The sequence below is a fragment of the Oncorhynchus keta genome, unplaced genomic scaffold (assembly GCF_023373465.1).
Source record: "Oncorhynchus keta strain PuntledgeMale-10-30-2019 unplaced genomic scaffold, Oket_V2 Un_contig_6263_pilon_pilon, whole genome shotgun sequence".
Classification (NCBI taxonomy): domain Eukaryota; kingdom Metazoa; phylum Chordata; class Actinopteri; order Salmoniformes; family Salmonidae; genus Oncorhynchus; species Oncorhynchus keta.
The window spans coordinates 302,156-323,695 of NW_026288764.1; the positions used below are offsets into that span (position 1 = coordinate 302,156).

General features: G+C 40.1%; 1 protein-coding gene across 6 annotated transcripts in view; it reads right to left on the minus strand.

The window, feature by feature from the left end:
• The window catches only part of LOC118387946 (CBP80/20-dependent translation initiation factor), a 140,428-nt gene extending 122,121 nt beyond the window's left edge, over positions 1–18,307 (minus strand). For 2 of the 6 annotated variants that reach the window (XM_035776808.2, XM_035776812.2), the window contains exon 1: positions 18,131–18,306. The gene's annotated coding sequence lies outside the window, so the exon portion shown is untranslated. Of the gene's footprint in view, positions 1–18,130 lie in introns of all 6 variants that reach the window. The other 4 variants (XM_035776810.2, XM_035776807.2, XM_035776811.2 and 1 more) reach the window with 3 other exon arrangements.
• Between the last annotated feature and the right edge of the window lie 3,233 nt (positions 18,308–21,540).

Sequence of the window (21,540 nt, forward strand, 5' to 3'; positions counted from 1 at the left end):
GTAATAACACCACTCCGTCAGCAGGGGAGGCATAGTGTGTTTACATCCCAGACAGAATTGGCCTTCAGTCCTACTGCTACGCCCAGGCCCAGCAGGCAGCAGAACCACAGTCTAGTCACAGTCGGTCTGTCTCACCTCCTAACCTTGTCCCCAGACCAGAGCCAGACATAGTCAGTTATGAAACAGGACAGCTTTGTCTCTCTGCAGGGGTTTTACCAGGCACTAACTCAGCCATGGCTCATTGGCCAAAGCCTATGGGGATATCAAACACCCAAATGAAGGTATGTAGTAAACACAGGCTTAGCAGATCTTACACGTTTTGTTCTATGAAAATCTTCAACAGCTAACATCACTTTTTGTGAATTGGGAAGCATTTATGTAATCCAAACAAGCACATAAAGACCTCATATTCATACAGGTCGTGTTAACACACTGATATTATCTCATAGAACAAAACGTTTAAAGATCTCCTATAAGCCTCAGACCTTATTTTCCCTATTCATTTCCCCCATAGGAATGGCTGAACGAACCAAATGCAACTCATTTCAGTTTTTTAGGACTACAAGATAGCGAGCTCTATGCCTTTCACCCTGCCTGTGTCGTCTCTCTTGTCGTGATCTGTGTTTTGTCCTATATTTAAATGTTGTTTTTATTCTAAATCCCAGCCCCTGTCCCCGCAGGAAGTCTTTCGCCTTTTGGTATTATCGTCATTATAATGAAGAATTTGTTATTAACTGACTTGCCTAATTAAATAAAAAGTTCAATAACAATTCTAACAAAATATATTTATTTCTCTCCTCTTCCCAACTCTACCTCTCCTTCCCTGTGTTTTATCTGACAGTGAAGTGGCTGTTGGTGGTCACATGACTAAGGCCTTCTGCTAAGCTTCTTTACACCACTGCCCTGCCTGAGCACTGGGCATGCCACGCAAGAGGATTTACTATGGCAGCAGAGCAGCCTGAATAGTGGTATAGTAGTAGGCCTGTGTATGTAGGCTACTCTCAACCAATTAAAGTGGGGTAAATGCAGACTCATTTTGTTCTTTACAACTGACATTAGCCTACTACACAGACTGATTAACGCTTCTTGTTCCTGTAATATGACGTACTAATGCTCTGATCCTCATTCTATTGCTGCTATACCTATAGGTTTTAATCTCGCTGTGTGTAGATATGATCCACTAATCTGGGGCCTGATTAGCCTAGCTAGTGAGGCTAATGCTAACTCCACTGAAGGCTACACATTCACCAGTTGACCACATTAAAAGTAGACTGGCTGAAGCGACTCGCGTGGTCCACAGCGAGGGAGATCTGTGACACAATGGTCTGAACAGGAGTCCGTTAGCGCAGTATTCGCTAGTGATGGGAGGGGGGTGTATAGTTAAATATAGGCATATTATTTTGGATGAAATATCTTATTGTATTGACAATATCGCAATATAACTTTGGCGCTGGACAGCTGTACATGCACCAAAACGCCAGTATTTTTCCTTCATAGCTTGTTCTCCACCTTTTTAAATAGGGAGCCAATTTATTTTTCCGCACTTTTCTTTCCATGACTGATCAAAACATGTTTTGTCATGGCTCTGTCTTGTCCACCTGCTGCAGAAATATGGAGAGCATGGTTTGTTTTGGAACATCACAGTATCGAATCACAATGCATACAGCAGAGGCATTCAACTCTTACCCTACGAGGTCCAGAGCCGGCTGCTTTTCTGTTATACCTGAATTAATTACACTCACCTGGTCACACAGGTCTAAATAGTGCCCGTTTAAGAAAATAATGGGGGGGGGGGCAGTAGAACTGGCTTCGAGGTCCAGAGTTGAGTTTGAGGGGCATATAGAATCTTAAGAATCGCAATACATATCGTATCGGCACCGAAGTATCGAGATAATATTGCATTGTGATAATATTGTATCGTGAGGTCCCTGGCAATTCCCAGCCCTAATAAGAACCAAAGCGTTGGTCAGTGTCCCGGTGACCCTAATTACACTTAAAAATATAAACATGCAACAAAGATTTTAGAGTTACATATAAGGAAATCAGTCAATAGAAATAAATTCATGGGAATGGGAAAACATAAATCTGTTGGTCACAGATACCTTTAAAAAAAAGTAAGGGCATGAATCAGTGGTGTGACCACAATTTGCCTTATGCAGCGTGACACATCTTCGCATAGAGTTGATCAGGCTGTTGATTGCAGCCTGTGGAATGTTGTCCCACTCTTCAATAGCTGTGCAAAGTTGCTGGATATTGGCCAGTCCACTTGATATGCTGATACAATTTAGGGAGCCTTGTTTTCAGATTAGTGTTGTTAAAATCCCCAGCTACAATAAATGCAGCCTCAGCATGTGTGGTTTCCAGTTTACATAGAGTCCAATTAAGTTCTTTCAGGGACGTTGAGGTGTCTGCTTGGTGGGGGGGGTATACACCGCTGTGATTATAATCGAAGAGAAATCTCTTGGTAGATAATGTGGTCGGCTCCCTAATGTGGTACCCTTCCCGCAGGCTCATCCTGACATGACAATGCCAGCATGACAATGCCACCAGCCATACTGCTCGTTCTGTGCGTGATTTCCTGCAAGACAGGAATGTCAGTGTTCTGCCATGGCCAGCAAAGAGCCCAGATCTCAATCCCATTGAGCAGGTCTGGGACCTGTTGGATCGGAGGGTGGGCTAGGGACATTCCCCTCAGAAATGTCCGGGAACTTGCAGGTGCTTGGTGGAAGAGTGGGGTAACATCTCACAGCAAGAACTGGCAAATCTGGTGCAGTCCATGAGGAGATGCACTGCAGTACTTAATATGCAGCTGGTGGCCACACCAGATACTGACTGTTACTTTTGATTTTGACCCCCCTTTGTTCAGGGACACATGATTCCATTTCTGTTAGTCCCATGTCTGTGGAACTTGTTCAGTTTATGTCTCAGTTGTTGAATCTTATGTAAATATTTACACGTTAAGTTTGCTGAAAATAAACGCAGTTGTCAGTGAGAGCACGTTTCTTTTTTTGCTGAGTTTATAAACACATTTACCACTTCTTAGACTTGCTTTCAATAAGAATGAAAGATCAATAAATCACATTTATGTTAATTTGGTCAGGTCGCCCAAAAAGATACATATTGCATCTTTAAGAATGCTTCCTAGAAGCACTCTATTCAGACACACACACACACCCTGCTGCTGCAGGTAGGATGAAATTATATTTCTTGTTTTCAACTAGCGCCGGCTGTCGGCTATGCAGCCGATTAGACTCATTTTCAGCCAGACACTGTCCCACTTAAATTAACTTGGCTACTTTTCAATTCGCTAGCCAGAAAAAAGTCTGTCAAGCCTTCTCCCGCTAGAATTAACATTATGCATCTTCTAGTGATCTATTGATAGGACAGGCGTGTGTCAGTCACAAAGTGAGCAATGACGGGGAACACTGCTGGGTACCTGGGTGTGTGTGTGTTGTGTGTGCTGTGGTTGCAGTCAAATTCCTCTACACGCAGGAAGAGAGCATGAATTTGTATGTCCCATAATGTGAGTGAATTTGCTTCCCACATATAATGTGGAAACAATAAGTCGAAATCCATTTAGGCCATTGTTTTCTGGCACATTTGTTTATTTCCTTTCACGTGCAGATTCCAACACTAGCGCTGGCCAGTAAAAACGTGTCGGGCCAGTGGATCTCGACAGGGCCAGTTCAACATTTACCTACTCTGTTGCAGTGTTTATGTCATGCTATTTGAATTTGAGCATATGATTGGCAGTTCATTCAAGCGCCACATAAGAATAAATACTCACCGAAAGGCAAATGGACATTATGGCCTAAATTATTTAGGTCTATGACACAAGTAGGCTTGTAAACGTAACAAAAATCATATATATATATATACAGTGCCTTGCGAAAGTATTCGGCCCCCTTGAACTTTGCGACCCTTTGCCACATTTCAGGCTTCAAACATAAAGATATAAAACTATTTTTTTGTGAAGAATCAACAACAAGTGGGACACAATCATGAAGTGGAACGACATTTATTGGATATTTCAAACTTTTTAACAAATCAAAAACTGAAAAATTGGGCGTGCAAAATTATTCAGCCCCTTTACTTTAAGTGCAGCAAACTCTCTCCAGAAGTTCAGTGAGGATCTCTGAATGATCCAATGTTGACCTAAATGACTAATGATGATAAATACAATCCACCTGTGTGTAATCAAGTCTCCGTATAAATGCACCTGCACTGTGATAGTCTCAGAGGTCCGTTAAAAGCGCAGAGAGCATCATGAAGAACAAGGAACACACCAGGCAGGTCCGAGATACTGTTGTGAAGAAGTTTAAAGCCGGATTTGGATACAAAAAGATTTCCCAAGCTTTAAACATCCCAAGGAGCACTGTACAAGCGATAATATTGAAATGGAAGGAGTATCAGACCACTGCAAATCTACCAAGACCTGGCCGTCCCTCTAAACTTTCAGCTCATACAAGGAGAAGACTGATCAGAGATGCAGCCAAGAGGCCCATGATCACGCTGGATGAACTGCAGAGATCTACAGCTGAGGTGGGAGACTGTCCATAGGACAACAATCAGTCGTATATTGCACAAATCTGGCCTTTATGGAAGAGTGGCAAGAAGAAAGCCATTTCTTAAAGATATCCATAAAAAGTGTCGTTTAAAGTTTGCCACAAGCCACCTGGGAGACACACCAAACATTTGGAAGAAGGTGCACTGGTCAGATGAAACCAAAATTGAACTTTTTGGCAACAATGCAAAACGTTATGTTTGGAGTAAAAGCAACACAGCGCATCACCCTGAACACACCATCCCAACTGTCAAACATGGTGGTGGCAGTATCATGGTTTGGGCCTGCTTTTATTCAGCAGGGACAGGGAAGATGGTTAAAATTGATGGGAAGATGGATGGAGCCAAATACAGGACCATTCTGGAAGAGAACCTGATGGAGTCTGCAAAAGACCTGAGACTGGGACGGAGACTTGTCTTCCAACAAGACAATGATCCAAAACATAAAGCAAAATCTACAATGGAATGGTTCAAAAATAAACATATCCAGGTGTTAGAATGGCCAAGTCAAAGTCCAGACCTGAATCCAATCGAGAATCTGTGGAAAGAACTGAAAACTGCTGTTCACAAATGCTCTCCATCCAACCTCACTGAGCTCGAGCTGTTTTGCAAGGAGGAATGGGAAAAAATTTCAGTCTCTCGATGTGCAAAACTGATAGAGACATACCCCAAGTGACTTACAGCTGTAATCGCAGCAAAAGGTGGCGCTACAAAGTATTAACTTAAGGGGGCTGAATAATTTTGCACGCCCAATTTTTCAGTTTTTGATTTGTTGAAAAAGTTTGAAATATCCAATAAATGTCGTTACACTTCATGATTGTGTCCCACTTGTTGTTGATTCTTCACAAAAAAATACAGTTTTATATCTTTATGTTTGAAGCCTGAAATGTGGCAAAAGGTCGCAAAGTTCAAGGGGGCTGAATACTTTCGCAAGGCACTGTATATATATATATATATGATATATATATAGCAAAGACACATATATATATACATATATGAAATTAAGTGTATTTAATGCAGTGTATTTAACCTTCAATTGTACAACAATGCTTATTTTGAGAAAACATAACAAAAATCATTGTTGTACAATGAATACAATGAACTGCATTTCATTTCATACAGTCAGCAAAAATCTAATGAATGCAGGACTTGTGAAGTTATACCTAGGCTAAATATAAGCCTTCCACAACCATATGAACCACTAATCATTTAATGAATTCATCAAAATAGGTTTATCTTGCTTTTTTGTGCAATAATCACTGATCTGGCTTTCAAGTCTATGACAATGCCCTTTTTTTACTACAACTATAACTAGAACCATGCATAATGCACATTCACTAATAATTAATAACTTCTTGCATCGAAAATCATCACGTCTCACCAACAATCTGTCAAGCCCATGTGCTAGTGTTTTTGCCAGCTAATCTTTATATTTTAAGTTAGGCCAACTTGAATCGATTTGCCAGCTAACAAGGTTGAACAGAGGAATTGTTATGAACAACCCCTTCTGTCTGTCTCCAACTATTAGAAAAGCATGTTAGTCTGCCCACTTTTTTCAGATGTTGTCGAGTGGCCTACCTTATTTCTCAGAATGAGAACGAGTTGCCAAATCCTTATACAATTGTTTTTTATGCTTATTGCACATTTAAAAAGACACAGACTAGACAGCTACTATAACAGTCATTGGCTAAAATACTGTTGGCGGTACATGGTACACCAATGCCGTTCATTGGGACTCTCGTTTTAGTGGTATTTGCTCTGCGCGCAACATAAAAAGTGTATAGTTAGAAAAGTTTACTTATCTTTTACAGTAAAATAATGTCTCAATGTGTTTGTGTCCATATGACTGATTCTGTTGGACCAAGCGTCAAATATAAATAGCATTTACATTACATTACATTTAAGTCATTTAGCAGACGCTCTTATCCAGAGCGACTTACAAATTGGTGCATTCACCTTATGACATCCAGTGGAACAGCCACTTTACAATAGTGCATCTAAATCTTTTAAGGGGGGTGAGAAGGATTACTTATCCTATCCTAGGTATTCCTTAAAGAGGTGGGGTTTCAGGTGTCTCCAGAAGGTGGTGATTGACTCCGCTGTCCTGGCGTTGTGAGGGAGTTTGTTGGGGGCCCAGCGAACAGTTTTGACTGGGCTGGGGAACTGTACTTCCTCAGTGGTAGGGAGGCGAGCAGGCCAGAGGTGGATGAACGCAGTGCCCTTGTTTGGGTGTAGGGCCTGATCAGAGCCTGGAGGTACTGAGGTGCCGTTCCCCTCACAGCTCCGTAGGCAAGCACCATGGTCTTGTAGCGGATGCGAGCTTCAACTGGAAGCCAGTGGAGAGAGCGGAGGAGCGGGGTGACGTGAGAGAACTATAGCGAGTTGAATAAATAAATATAAAATAAATAAATATAAATAACGAGTTTTGGGCCTAAGCTTGTCGCCTGACTTCCCGCCATTTGGAACAACGACTCCCATTGTTAGGGCGGAGACGGGCACCTCGTCATTATATACAGATCTCTGGTGTAAATAGGAAGGTGCACACATCAGAGGATCAAAGGAGATGAGACCAAAAATACAACATGAGAACATAAACGGACATAAACGCCCAGAAAAACAAAACCTTGATTCTTGCGATACAGGCATTTGGAATATCATGCAAAAACACAACTTCGAATTAATTTCATATATCGCCCAGCCCTATTGTATACCCAAATCAAGCTTGACAAGTTGCTATACTCTGACTATAAATGAGGTGGCATGGTGCCTGCGTTACAACAACAACATCGAAATGAGAAGACCACATGTTTGGAAAGAAAATCCTTTTCAGCCCTCTCTCTCTATATATGCCTGGTAACACCACAGTGTGAGTAAACAGCCCTGTGTGAGTATGAATCTAAATCTGCTAGCTTTGGTCTGGATAGAGGATGTCATAGCTGTACTGAGGGGCTTGTGGGGACGGTCAATGTGGAACATTTCAAGAACTTTGAAAGTTTCTTCGAGTGCAGTCACAAAAACCATCAAGTGCTATAATGAAACCGCCACAGGAAAGAAAGATCCAGAGTTACCTCTGCTGCAGAGGATAAGTTCAATAGAGTTTACTGCAGCTGATTGCAGCACAAATAAATGCTTCAGAGTTCAAGTAACAGGTACATCTCAACATCAACTGTTCAGAAGAGACTGCGTGAACCAACCCTGCTTAGCTTCAGAAGCAAGCCAGCAGTGGTAAGCAGGGTGGTATGCTGTTGGCTACTAAAAGGACACCATTAAGAAGCAGACTTGCGTGGGCCAAGAAACACGAGCAATGATCATTAGACCGGTGGAAATCTGTCCTGTGGTCTGGTGAGTCCAAATTTTAGATTTTCTGTTCCAACTATCGTGTCTTTGTGAGACGCACAAATGTGTGGCTCCCACCGTGAAACACGGAGGTGGTGGTGGGATGGTGTGGGGGTGCTTTGCCGATGACACTGTCAGTGATTTATTTAGAATTCAAGGCACACTTAACAAGCATGGCTACTACAGCATTCTGCAGCGATGCGCCGTCCAATCTGGTTTGCACTTAGTGGGACTATCATTTGTTTTTCCAACAGGACAATGAACCAACTCACTGATCTATAGCTTGCCTGCTCCATAACAAGCTGCTCTATCTGCACTGCATGATTGGTGTAATTTAATGTTGAGCTAAACGTACAAAAAACGAACAGAAAATTACAAAATATACCAGTACTTTTGGCGTTCGATCCCTTTCAGAACTTTATTTTGCTGGTCGGAACATTGGAACGGAAAATGATTTAGGTTCCAACCCCTGCTTTAAGTAAGGACATTCTCCTACCAATGTTTGTCTATGGAGATGCATGGCTATGTGCTCGATTTTTATAAACCTGTCATCAACAGTTGTGGCTGAAATAGCCAAATCCACTAATTGGGGTGTCAACATACAGTACCAGTCAAAAGTTTGGACATCTACTCATTCCAGGGTTTTTCTTTATTTTTACTATTTTCTACATTCTAGAATAATAGTGAAGCCCTCAAACTATGGAATCATGTAGTAACCAAAAGTGTTAAACAAATCAATATACATTTTAGATTCTTCAAAGTAGCCTTTTGCCTTAATGACAACGTTGCACACTCTTTGCGTTCTCTCAACCAACTTCATGAGGAATGCTTTTCCAACAGCCTTGAAGGAGTTCCCACATATGCTGAGCACTTGTTAGCTGGATTTACTTCACTCTGAGGTACAACTCATCCCAAACCATCACAATTGGGTTGAGGTCGGGTGATTGTAGAGGCCAGGTCTTCCAATGCAGCACTCCATCACTCTCCTTGGTTAAATAGCCCTTACTTAATGTTATTTAACGAGTGAAAGAACATGCCTGGAATGTAAAATAGCGTTTTTAACCAGTTTCCATGAATTTTAAAACAACGGTTCTGCACCGGTATAGTATAGATCACTTTCGTTCCCGGATCTGATTCTGTTCCATGAACAATTTAGGTATTTTCTGTATCTGTTCCCTGAAACGGTTCCAACTATGGTGCACATTAATGTTAGAAACGTATCGTTCTATGTATCGTTAGCGCATCAATTTATCGCAATATGGATTTTTGTCTATATTACCCAGCTCTAATATATTCCCATACTGGACTAAATCATTGGATTCTCAGGCAGCTTTAAACCATAAAGCTGGGTGATAGACACATAGAAGAATAATGTACGCACTACTTCTAATACACTAAAAGCCTATTCTATCTAGTACAGTTCCCTGCTTATTATAATAAAACTATGTGAGTGATTTATAACTCCTTATAGACTAAGCAAATGATTCTGACATATTCTCATCTCTGGCTGCCCACACCACTTCCAATAACACCACAAATATTGCCTCAAAAAGTCTCTATACAACATTTAAGCGAGGGCTCATCCTTCATCCATGACATTAGACTAGCTTTACTTTGTTTTGTGCATCAGTAACAGTGGCGTGTTCGAGGACTCAAGCCAAGGTCACATGATGATTTCCATCCAGGTCATCATAATCTCATCACTGTAGTGATACACAGGGCCAGAGGCTGTGACCACAGGATTGCATTAGTAGGCTACAGAAATCAATGCAGAGCGCTTAGGTTAGAGAACTGCCTGGCTGCTGTGCTGCAGCCTAAACGGACCGGACACAAAACACTACAGCCTAGGTTGACAACACTGCTGAAGCCCTGATAAATGAAGCTTGGGCTGTGTCTCATTCAACTTGTTCCCTTCCCTCTGCCCTCACAGAGCAGATGTTCCCATCACTTCCCTTCACAGATCTGAGAGGACTGGATATGTGAGAGCAATATGGCAGAAACTTGGTGGAGCTCATAGTGTTGTCAGTGTTCTTTTTTAAGTAATTTCTACTTCAATACCAGATTTAGTATCACAATACTCGATACCAAAAAGATACTACGACAAAACAAAGGCGTATTAGCCAGTCTCAGAATGGAGCTTGATCCAGACAGATAAAATCAGCTACTGCTCTGTTCAATAGGTGGGCATTTTTTTTGTTCAATATCATTACAAAATGTGTATGTCCATTTTTTAGAGACTGTCATGTATGCATTAATGAATCAATTTGACTTTGGTAAAAACAATCTACCTACAAAACAACATAATGGTAATTTATTTAAATGGTAAATCTCTATTGATAAACTGGGTAAATCAATATGTAGCCTAGGTCTAATCACAAGACAGGTAAAGGAATATTATTCAATAGGAATGTGTGCATGCATTGAGTTACTGAGCTTGTTTTAGCTGATTTCATGGGGCTACAGATGACAAACAATCCCTTCCATTTAGGACTTAGTTTATTGTTGCAACTGTTAACCTGTTACTCCTACCCCCTACCTTTTCGAACATTCTGTTAAAAATCGCGCAACATTTCAGCACCCTGCTGCTCATGCCAGGAATATAGTATATGCATATGATTATTATGTGTGGATAGAAAACACTCAGAGGGGGGGCAAAGTTTTAGTATAGCGTGCATCACTAATTCACAATACAGGTGCATGCATATTCAATAGGAGTGTGTGCATGCATTGAGTTATTGAGCTGATTTCACAGGGCTCGGATGACAAACAATCTGTTTCTTTTCCATTTGGGACTTATTTTATTGTACTGATCAACATTTGTATAGAAGAAGTAATTGCTTCTTTTTTTACCCCCCTTTTCTCATAAATTTCATGACACCCAGTTGCAATCCAATTACGAGTCTCATCGCTGCAACTACCCAACGGGCTCGGGAGAGGCGAAGGTCGAGTCATGTGTCCCCTGAAACATGACCCACCAAACCGCGCTTCTTAACACCTGCCTGCTTAACCCAGAAGCCAGCTGCACCAATGTGTCAGAGGAAACACCGTCAGTTGGACCGAAGTTAGCCTGCAGGCGCCCAGTCCACCACAAGGAATCGCTAAAGCGCGATGAGCTAAGTAAAGACCCCCGACCAAACGATGCTGAGCCAATTGTGCGCCGCCCTATGGGTCACAGCCGGTTGTGACACAGCCTGGGATCGAACCCGGGTCTGTAGTGATGAATCAAGCACTGCGATGATGATGATGATGTGCTGCAGCGGTCTAAGGCACCCGGGAGGCCGAAGTAATCTCTTTTATAAGAGTGAGCACGCTGTATATAAGACCCATGATGTCATTCACACAAACTGAGCAAAGATGATCTTGACTGGGAGAGATGTGAGGCAGGGGAGACGAAGTGAATGGATAAAGTGTTTGGTGGCAATCAGCTTTGAAATTAGCAATATTTTTTGGGTTATGGTTTGTATATTATAACAAACAAAGTACTAGGTTAGTGAATTTATGTTAGCTTTAACAAGGAATGTTAGCCTACAAAGCTAGAAGCTACCGTTACCTTTTGCAATGTAAAATGCTCTAGCCTCTATGGACATAGTAATTTACTGTTTGCAAAACAGTTTTAAAAATTCTACATGCCAAGTCACATTATTCAAGTGTGTTAACTTCTGTGCACCATTAGTGGGGAGTCCAGTGCAGGCTAGCAATGAGTAAGAGCAGGCATGGTGTGCATTAGAGGTTGACCGACTATGATTTTTCAACCAAAAAAAGCGGATACCGATTAAAATCGGCCGATTTCTATATATATATATATATATTTGTGATAATGACAATTACAACAGTACTGAATGAACAAAAACCCTTTTATTTTAAATTAATATAATACATAAATAAAATCAATTTAGTCTCAAATAAATAATGAAACATGTTCAATTTGTTTTAAATAATGCAAAAACATGTGCCATGTAAAAAAGATAACATTTAAGTTCCTTGCTCAGTACATGAGAACATATGAAAGCTGGTGTTTCATTATTCCCAGTTAACCTCTTGAACCTATGGGGGCGCTATGTCATTATTGGATAAAAAAACGTGCCCGTTTTAAGCGCAATATTTTGTCACGAAAAGATGCTCGACTATGCATATAATTGGCAGCTTTGGAAAGAAAACACTCTGACGTTTTCAAAACTGCAAAGATATTATCTGTGAGTGCCACAGAACTCATGCTACAGGCAAAACCAAGATGAAACCTCAAACAGGAAATGAGCAGAATTTTTGAGGCTCTGTTTCCCATCGTCTCCTTATATGGCTGTGAATGTGCCATGAATGAGCCTAAACTCTCTGCTGTTCGTCCAAGATGTCTGCAGCATTGTGACGTATTTGTAGGCATATCATTGGAAAATTGGCCATAAGAGACTACATTTGCCAGGGGTCCGCCCGGTGTCCTTTGTCTAAATTGGTGCGTAATCTTCAGCTGCATGCATTTTGCCATGGGATTCAGAGGGGAAAGCACACTTCCACGAACAATATATCATCGAAGAGATATGTGAAAAACACCTTGAGGATTGGTTCTAAACAACGTTTGCCATGTTTCAGTCGATATTATGGAGTTATTTTGGAAAATGTTTGGCGTTTTTATAACTGAATTTTCAGGTTTTTTTGGTAGCCAAACATGACGCAGAAAACGGACCGATTTCTCCTGTACAAATAATCTTTCAGGAAAAACTGAACATTTGCTATCTAACGGAGTCTCCTCATTGAAAACATCCGAAGTTCTTCAAAGGAAAATGATTTATTTGAATGTTTTTCTGGTTTTTGTGAAAATGTTGCCTGCTGATGCTAACGCTAAATGCTAACGCTAAATGCTAGCTTCTCAACAAAGCATATTTTTGAAAATCTGAGATTACAGTGTTGTTAACAAAAGGCTAAGATTGAGAGCTTGCATATTCATTTCATTTCATTTGCGATTTTCATGAATAGTTAACGTTGCGTTATGGTAATGAGCTTGAGGCTGTATTCACGATCCCGGATCCGGGACGGCTCGCCGCAAGAAGTTAAGAAGTTTTAGGTTGTAGTTATTATAGGAATTATGACGTGTCAACTATCTCTATACCATTTGTTTTTCATATACCTTTGACTATTGGATCTTCTTATAGGCACTTTAGTATTGCCAGCCTAATCTCTGGAGTTGATAGACTTGAAGTCATAAACAGTGCTGTGCATCACGCATGGCTAAGAGCTGCTCGCAAATGCAGTAAAGTGCTGTTTGAATGAATGCCTACGAGCCTGCTGCTGCCTACGAGCCTGCTGCTGCCTACCACCACTCAGTCAGACCGCTCTATCAAATATCAAATCATAGACTTAATTATAATAAACACACAGAATTACGAGCCTTTGGTCCATTAATATGGTCAAATCCGGAAACTATCATTTCGAAAACAAAACGTTTACTCTTTCAGTGAAATACGGAACTATTACGTATTTTGTTTAACGGGTGGCAACCATAAGTCTAAATATTGCTGTTACATTGCACAACCTTCAATGTTATGTCATAATTATGTAAAATTCTGGCTAATTAATTATGGTCTTTGTGAGGAAGAAACAGTTCACAACGAGCCAGGTGGCCCAAACTGTTACATATACCCTGACTCTGCTTGCACTGAAAAGTGACAATTTCCCAAGATCAAATGCCCTGCTAACATGCATTTATTTTAACTAAATATGCAGGTTTAAAAATATATACTTCTGTGTATTGATTTTAAGAAAGGCATTGATGTTTATGGTTAGATGCACTTGTGCATCGAAAGTGCTTTTATCGCAAATGCACTTTTGTTAAATCATCACCCGTTCGGCAAAGTTGAATTAGGCTGTGATTCGATGATAAATTAACAGGCACCACATTGATTACATGCAAAGCAGGACAAGCTAGTAAACCTAGTAATATCATCAACCATGTGTAGTTAACTAGTGATTATGTGAAGATTGATTGTTTTTTATAAGATAAGTTTAATGCTAGCTAGCAACTTACCGTGGCTCATTGCAGCCACAAGGTCCTTTTGACGCTGCACTCGCGTAACAGGTGGTCAGCCTGCCACGCAGTTTCCTCATGGATTGCAATGTAATCGGCATCCAAAAAGGCTGATTACCAATTGTTATGAAAACTTGAAACCGGCCGTAATTAATCGGTTGACCTCTAGTGTGCACTATAATGGGGTGGGTTGTGCTGAAAGACAGGCTTGATTCATGGCACACATTTGACAGATATACCAAAAGTAACACAAATTCTATATCAGTTTTTCATGTTTTAGTATTGCAAAAATACTGAAGTTTTGGTATACAGTACAACACTACTAGTATGTGACTAGGGCTGTTACGTTGAGAGCTGGGCGATATAGACAAAAAAGACATCACAATAAATCAAACTATTTTGCTCAATAACGATAAATACAACGCTAAACATTTATGGACAATTAGGCTTACTTTCCATTAGGGGTAGATTTGTTTGTGTCAAGTACAACCGAGATGGAATTGCCTATGATTAAAAAAAGTTATTTAATCTAACATATGCAGGTAATTCAAGATCGATATTTTGATGTGCAACCTATAGAATCCAGAATGATCGGATTTATTTTGCGTTCTTCAGAGATGGATTTGCCGACATCTTTGTGCGTAAGCCCAGGCTATATTATTAGCCTATTCACCACCTGAGGAAGTGTGAACTCAAAACACTTAGCAGGTATGCCAACTAAATATGACATTTTTGCTAGATAGCCATGCAGACTAATTGATTAATTGATCAGTAAAATGTAATGACCTACAAAACTTTCCAGTGTTAGGTCTAGGCTACTTAAGTGAAAATGGAGCTCTGCTTCACGGGCACTTCAAAACCATACTACATAGCCTACTCTGGTTGTAAAGTGGTGCCATGAACCAATATACATTAAATACTCACAGAAAGCTGTGACTGCTGTCTAACTAGATCAGTAGCTGCTTTGAAAATGTTATTTTTCCACAATTGCATTTTGAACAATTGTCATATGAGTGAAGAGTGGCTTGCACACACAGCAGCCGACAATAAAACAGGGACAGGCAGATACTTTTATAGAAGGAATCATAATGCATAGGTTATTACTGTTGACCAGTGGTTTTCGAACAAACAGAACAAAATCACCTAAAATTATGAGCTAAGCAAAATACTTTGGTAAGAGGGCAATGTGAGTAGGTTAATTTTCAGTTTATTGTCCTAGCTTTATGTTAACACCCTAAGGTCGATGTCCACACCCCAGTGGAAATCTAATTTGCATAAGACTGTTAAGTGCCAAAGGGCACTTAATAAGAGCACATGTATAACAATATATATATTTAAATATATATATATATGGGCTAATACCAGTAAGGCCAAATCAATATGGATCCTTATATATATATAGTATGTTTGTATTATTTATATATATATATATATATATTTTTTTTACATGTGCTCTTATTAAGTGCCCTTTGGCAACAAAAAAAAAATCTAAAAGGAAGTTTGTTCTGAAGTGTCTGTCATACATACAATATATATATACAGTGCCTTGCGAAAGTATTCGGCCCCCTTGAACTTTGCGACCTTTTGCCACATTTCAGGCTTCAAACACAAAGATATAAAACTGTATTTTTTGTGAAGAATCAACAACAAGTGGGACACAATCATGAAATGGAACGACATTTATTGGATATTTCAAACTAACAAATCAAAAAATGAAAAATTGGGCGTGCAAAATTATTCAGCCCCCTTAAGTTAATACTTTGTAGCGCCACCTTTTGCTGCGATTACAGCTGTAAGTCACTTGGGGTATGTCTCTATCAGTTTTGCACATCGAGAGACTGACATTTTTTCCCATTCCTCCTTGCAAAACAGCTCGAGCTCAGTGAGGTTGGATGGAGAGCATTTGTGAACAGCAGTTTTCAGTTCTTTCCACAGATTCAGGTCTGGACTTTGACTTGGCCATTCAGGTCTGGACTTTGACTTGGCCATTCTAACACCTGGATATGTTTATTTTTGAACCATTCCATTGTAGATTTTGCTTTATGTTTTGGATCATTGTCTTGTTGGAAGACAAATCTCCGTCCCAGTCTCAGGTCTTTTGCAGACTCCATCAGGTTTTCTTCCAGAATGGTCCTGTATTTGGCTCCATCCATCTTCCCATCAATTTTAACCATCTTCCCTGTCCCTGCTGAAGAAAAGCAGGCCCAAACCATGATGCTGCCACCACCATGTTTGACAGTTGGGATGGTGTGTTCAGGGTGATGAGCTGTGTTGCTTTTACTCCAAACATAACGTTTTGCATTGTTGCCAAAAAGTTCAATTTTGGTTTCATCTGACCAGAGCACATTCTTCCACATTTTTGGTGTGTCTCCCAGGTGGCTTGTGGCAAACTTTAAACGACACTTTTTATGGATATCTTTAAGAAATGGCTTTCTTCTTGCCACTCTTCCATAAAGGCCAGATTTGTGCAATATACGACTGATTGTTGTCCTATGGACAGTCTCCCACCTCAGCTGTAGATCTCTGCAGTTCATCCAGAGTGATCATGGGCCTCTTGGCTGCATCTCTGATCAGTCTTCTCCTTGTATGAGCTGAAAGTTTAGAGGGACGGCCAGGTCTTGGTAGATTTGCAGTGGTCTGATACTCCTTCCATTTCAATATTATCGCTTGCACAGTGCTCCTTGGGATGTTTAAAGCTTGGGAAATCTCTTTGTATCCAAATCCGGCTTTAAACTTCTTCACAACAGTATCTCGGACCTGCCTGGTGTGTTCCTTGTTCTTCATGATGCTCTCTGCGCTTTTAACGGACCTCTGAGACTATCACAGTGCAGGTGCATTTATACGGAGACTTGATTACACACAGGTGGATTGTATTTATCATCGTTAGTCATTTAGGTCAACATTGGATCATTCAGAGATCCTCACTGAACTTCTGGAGAGAGTTTGCTGCACTGAAAGTGAAGGGGCTGAATAATTTTGCACACCCAATTTTTCAGTTTTTGATTTGTTAAAAAAGTTTGAAATATCCAGTAAATGTCATTCCACTTCATGATTGTGTCCCACTTGTTGTTGATTCTTCACAAAAAAATACAGTTTTATATCTTTATGTTTGAAGCCTGAAATGTGGCAAAAGGTCGCAAAGTTCAAGGGGGCCGAATACTTTCGCAAGGCACTCTATATATAATGCATGTATGACAGACACTTATTGTATGTATGACAGACACTTCAGAACAAACTTCCTTTTGATTTTTTGGGGGGGTGGTCTACCTGTTGTTCCATGTAGTGAATCTGTTATTCAGCGCGTTTGTCTGGGCTAATACCAGTAAGGCCAAATAAATATGGATCCTTTATTTTTATATTTAGCTCAAATTCTAAGCCTAATTTCAGTTCGCGACAAAACAAGCAGTGTAGATAATAAGTGTACCATCTTAACCACTGAAATATATTTTCAATAACCAAAAATATAGTATTTTCAGCTGTTTGAAGCTGGTGTACAAAATCAAAAGTAAAAGACTCAAACTAAACTTAAGGAGAAGCGTAGAAAATATCGCACACAACAGATCTACCGCGTCTTGGACTTGCTTTCAATGACACAGATCTAGAACTACATTTATATGTGAACTTGCTCGGGTTGAACCAAAAAGTTCGATACTGCATCGACCATAAGAATCGACTAGCTGTGTAGCTAGCTAGTTAGCAACTACTAACGTCTCAGCTGGGACAACACTTAGCGGATGGTTTGAGAGTAACATGCTCGCTAGCTAATAACAACAACAACAACAAAAACGTATTTTCGATATGGAATCTTTTTCAGTGTGTTTTATTTTACCGGACGCGTGCCTGAAAAACATGTTGACTGTCAGAAAAAAAAGAATGACCACACATCTGTCCGGCCTCGGGCGCCATCACGCTAGTTAACGTTACCTAGGTTAGTTTAATTCATGCTCAAACCCCAACGTTGCCGACTGTCATAACTATACAGTTTACAAGCCAGTCACAGCTTTCTGTCGAGCCACAATCAGTTGAAATGTCTTTCATCATCATCATCATCATCATCATCATCATTTAGCCACACCATGTCTCAGGCAGCGAAAACATGCACAACATTGGATCTGATCGCACATCGTACCTAGCTTTAGACCAACACTCAACTGGCAAACATTATTTCAGCTAGATAGCGAAAGCTAAACCATTTACAGAAAACAATATCCTCACCCAGATATTGGATTCGGACGGCTGGGGAATCCGGGATCACCTCCTGATATTAAACCCACTGTGTCATGGGTATATTTCTCGGGAGAGAAACGTATTCGGAAGGAAAAGATTACGCTCCCAGACACACAAGCAGGGGAAACGCATGAATGTGACGTTTAGTCCGGTTTGCTCGCAGGACATGTGTACGTGGAGGCTTGGATTCTGGGAGCTGGAGTTCTAGTGAGACATCGCAGTCTTGTTGAAATGTATATATTTTGTAATGATATAGGCTTACATAGACATTTTTAGAAGGATCTATGAGGTTATTGGATGACAGTTGACGTGTTTTATTATTTCTGAAGTCAATTTCAGTTTATTTATGTTTTTTTATTGACCCTGTGCTGTGTTTTATCTAGGCCTATTCTAATGCTATTACGGTACAAATGATCAACTGTTCAAATGTTTATTTAAATTGTACTTCATACAATTTATATTTTTTGGGTTTAAATAGATTCGAAGGTACGGACCTTCTCATGCAACAGCCTGCGTTGTTATACAATAGACTGTACCATTTATTGTTATCGATAAATAAAATCAAACAACGGCCATGTTTTAAGACAAGGAGTTTTTGCTTTGTTATGGTGTTAATTGATTTGAGCGCAGTGATGGGTTTTTATCTGTGTGTCCAACGAAGTAACTCAAGCAGAGAGAATCTCTTTGTGGTGTATGTAGCTAATGTTGTGCACTTAAGTCCACAAGTGACCCCTTGTGGGTACTGGATGAAATACAACTTTTGCAATCATGATTGTGCAATGACATTTTAATCAGGCAGTGTAAATGTATAGGTAACTGCCAAAGTAAAGGAAATACTTGAAATGGAGGATACAAAGGAAATTGAAAGCAGGTGCTTCCAAAGTTAATTAACATCCCACCATGCTTATTTATAAAAATGCCAGTTGGCCACCATGGCTTGAAGAAGAGATCTCAGTGACTTGGCTAGAAGGGGTCTCAAAGGAGCATAGGGGGGTTTAATGTGTGTGTGTGTGTGTGTGTGTGTGTGTGTGTGTGTGTGTGTGTGTGTGTGTGTGTGTGTGTGTGTGTGTGTGTGTGTGTGTGTGTGTGTGTGTGTGTGTGTGTGTGTGTGTGTGTGTGTGTGTGTGTGTGTCTCAGTCACTAGATCTCAACCCAATTGATCACTTTGGTGAGATTCTGGAGTGATGCCCGAGACAACATTTCCACCACCATCAACAAATCACCAAATAATTAAATTTCTTGTGGAAGAATGGTGTAGTATCCCTCCAATAGAATTCCAGACATTTGTCAAATCTATGGCAAGGTTCATTGAAGCTGTTCTGGCTGCTCGTGGTGGCCCAACGCCCTATTTAGAAACGTTATGTTGTAATTGTTGTAATGTAGCTTCTGTAATCATTCAACCAAACTGCTTTTATAGAATACTGAAACAGATTAAATTGACAGGTTGACTGGTCATCACATATTTTCATGAACCTCTGAATTTGGGACATTACCATATTTAGTGTGTAGAGAGCACCTTATGAGGGGAAGAAAAGTTGTGTAAAAAAAAGAAGATTACAAGTAACATGTCTTACAGCCAAGGGAGATGGTGGGAAGGTGATGCTGGACAACTGTCTTTATGGGGAAGTCAGGTGTTTAATTTACTGCAAGGTGTCAGTCGATTTTAATATACAAATGGATCCAGAAAATACAAAAGCTATATAAATCTGTCTATCAAACACTTTTAGAGTGAACTACAGCTATTAGGTTTAGGCCTATAGAACCCCACAGTGGAGGTGTCATAATACCCATAAAACCTAGCGGTCAAACAGGAAAATGGTTCCAACTGTTTTTCCACCATTGATTTTCCCATAGGGGATTTTAGAAACACTTCAAATATGGGCTGTGTTTTGTTTAAGCTGACCCTGGCGTGACATTTTGATAACCATGTAAATCTCTCTTGGACAAGGTGAGTTTTATTAACATGTCCGGCTCTATTTTACTCTCAGTTTTAAAAATGCTAATGGTATCAAAGTAGACATCATGCAAAACTACAAATCCCTGCAAGCCCCTGCACATCATCTCTAGCTGACACCTTTGCTATCAATTGATAGAATTGTCCATTTAAAGAAATGTAGCCTATTTATTCATTACTACATTTAGCTAACATGGGATCAAATACATCAAACATATGGTTTCCAGGTCTTTGATGCCATTCCATTGCTCCTTTCCGGCCATTATTATGAGCTGTTCTCCCCTCAGCAGCCTCCACTGGTATATCACAGATTTAAACTCATAACCATGGCATGACGTTCATAAATTCCTTGCCATAGAACAAAAAGGTGTATACAATTCATCAACTCAAAATATTACAAAGCTCAGTGCATACATATTCTCAAAATAACAAACAGGGAGAAACCTGTGAGCCAACATCAGAGCCTCCTGGATATGAACCAATGGGCGCGTTTGAGCAGATCACTTTAGTCAAGTCGGTGGCTGTTGTAGAAATGACCATCAAGGACTCAAAGTCGAAGTTAAATGAATAGATCTTTATTATTACCGGGAGAGGTTACAGCTAACTTAATACTCAAAGTACAAGTCTGTCAGAAGCTCTGAAGGGATGTTCTCCCTTCAGCAGTCTTTATGCTCATACTCAAACTGATCATGACCTTGCACACATTGTTACTTTGGCCCAACGCCTAGAAACTATGTATTCCATTCCTTCTGTTCTCCTATCAGTCTCCTATCAGTCCCCTACCTGAGAGCAGTCACAGAACATCCTAACACAAAAACAAGAAACAATACGCTATATGTAGTCACACATTTTGGATACACACAGAGGACACAAAACGTTTCCACTACACTCCCTCCTTTTATCCAAACACATTTTTCTTTGACTTCTTAACATACATTAAGTCTATCATCAGGAGTGCATTTAGTAAATACTGATTCTTACATGCAATAGGCATAACAATAGACAAAAATCCGTCTTCATATTTGATCCTTTTTCCATTACCCTTTACATTAGAAGGTTGCTGTCGTTTAACAACCTAACTTAAAACCTTCAGGTACTTAATCAAGCATGGATACTAACTAATTATTGCATATTATCATCCATTATAGATGGAAATGGGAGTTTCTGGAGAGACAGCAAGTTATCAGTATCACCTTCTTTAGTACATGATAGTTGCTGAGACTTGAGTTGCCAGGGAAGCACAAATGGCCTTACAACAACAAAGCAAAATGGTTAAACACATTAAACAAAATATTCCAGCTATCACCCACTGAGCTATCTGGGAGCCCCAAGCTCCAAAGAGGCCTTTCAGCCAACCAGTAAACACCCACTCTAATTTCCCAGAATGAGACTTTTCAACAGTGGCAATGTAGTTAGCAAGATCAGTCACATTTGATGACACATC